Below are 2,029 nucleotides of genomic sequence, written 5' to 3'. Positions count from 1 at the left end.
GCGGTTATTTATTGGGGGATAAGGGGTGTAACCAACCCCTAAATCCGCTCCCATGTGGGCGAGAATCCCTCAGAACGTGGGATAAACGGTTGTTAGGCCGTTCAACCTGTGTTTGAACAAGTCAAACGCCTAACTTGGTGTTCTGGGCCTTAACTCTGCGCCTAAGGCTTGAAACGCAGAGTTAAATCTCTGCTAGATATTTGAAACGCACAGGCCGCATGCGCACAGGCTGCTTGTGTGCTGAATCTCAACTCTGCGTCTTAAATTTGAGACGCATGGTTGAGTGTTTGCTGAAGAACGCACAGTCTGTGCGTTTTGTGTTTTAACTCTGCGTTGCAGAGTTGAATGTCTACTGGAGAACGCACAGTTCGTATGCGTTTTGAGTTTGGGAAACTCAGAGGTGGACTCTGCGTTTAGGAGAGGTTGTTAGCTTGTAACCTCGTCCATTACAATATCGCAAAGGCTACTGCTCATTGATCTTTGCTTGTTATGGGGTGTGAAAGTCGTCAGACTGTAACTCTCAAAGTTAGTTATGAAGGCTACCAAATAGAGTTTTCATCAGCTGTCAGAAGTGTCGTTGATTTGTAACTCTTCTTGATCTATGTGAAAAGTCCTCTGTTTGTAGCTTTTGTTTGTTGAAGCTTGATGGGGATCAACTATCTATTGTGATTTTTAGACAGCCTATAGAACCCCCTCCAAAGTTTTCGAAAGTTCGCGGTTGACTGGGACGAATTTTCGGAATACTTTGGATCCCAAAATTTTAGTTGGTTGGTTATTCACTTCGTCTGATTTGAAGACATTGTGAACTTGATTGTTGGAATGCTGAAATTATGTTTCCTCAAAACCAAACAAGATAGCTTTTGAGTTTTGATGACAATGAACTTAGTCAAACAAACTAAATCCCAAGTCATCGTCAGACTCGCCGACAGGCTCGTCTTTCTTCTCTTTTTCCTTGGAGGCAGGAGCAGCAGCATTCTCAACAGATGCAATAGAGCAACAACAAACTTGCTCGGATCCTTTAGATACTCCTTCACCCTCTCAGCCCGTGGGAAGGTGTATTCAGTGTCAACGACAACAGCAAGAACGTTCTTGTAGGCATTGACGAACATGTGAGGTGCAGCTGTAAGAGTTGGGTAAGAGAGGGCCAAGGATGACAAAGCAACCATAGAAACACCAGCTGCAAACTTGTCAACGAGGTTATCCTCCATGAGGTTGAGCACCTCTGGGTTTAAGATAGATCCATTGTCATAGACAGAGAGAATCGCAAGCCCACATGAGAGGGACTTTATCCTAAGTTTAGTCAGGAGGGCAGCCTCAGAGGAATCCACTTTATCTCTTTTCTTGATCAGCTCAACTGGTGGTGATGATTTTAGTAATATCATCGTTACTCTTTGTTGGGATGTTAAGCCACTTAGAAGAATGAGTTGTGCGTCAGATCGTGTCTTCATTAATCTTGGTGGGAATGTTTAGTCACTTAGAAGAATGAGTTGGCGTAGCTCCTGTCTTCATTAATCTTGGTTGGGATGTTAAGCCACTTAGAAGAATGAGTTGCGCGTCAGATCGTGTCTTCATTAATCTTGGTGGGAATGTTTAGCCACTTAGAAGAATGAGTTGCGCGTCGGATCGAGCCAGATGATTTCAATGTTGTTGATTGTAATCTATCTGTACTCATCCAATAGACTCCCCAGCGGAGTCGTCTGTTTTTTCTCGGCTTTGGTCACATTGATGGCCACATTTGCTTCCCTCTATTTATTTAAAGCTATGTCTTGGCTTTAAACGTCGAGAAATTCATTTAGTGGCGTTTAAAACGCACAGGTGGATTCGCATGCTTGAAAATTGAAACGTAGAGTTGAACTCTGCGTTCAGAAGCTCAACCAACGCAGACGCACAGGCCGCGTTTGGCAGGATTCTGGGCCTAGAATCTCGCCTTGATTCGACAGCTCACAGCTATCTATAAATAGACCGCTGGGGTCAAATCAAAAGTCATCCGACTTTTCACCTGTCTTCTTTCGAAAAGCTTAACGAAGAT

At 43.8% G+C, this 2,029-nt stretch overlaps 1 pseudogene; it reads right to left on the bottom strand.

The window, feature by feature from the left end:
- On the bottom strand, positions 883–1,509 carry LOC109838577 (annotated as a pseudogene).

Source organism: Asparagus officinalis, chromosome 1, assembly GCF_001876935.1.
Source record: "Asparagus officinalis chromosome 1, Aspof.V1, whole genome shotgun sequence".
NCBI classification, from domain to species: Eukaryota; Viridiplantae; Streptophyta; class Magnoliopsida; order Asparagales; family Asparagaceae; genus Asparagus; species Asparagus officinalis.
The sequence above is the reverse complement of the archived record's forward strand: the minus strand, read 5'-3'. Positions and strand labels throughout refer to the sequence as shown.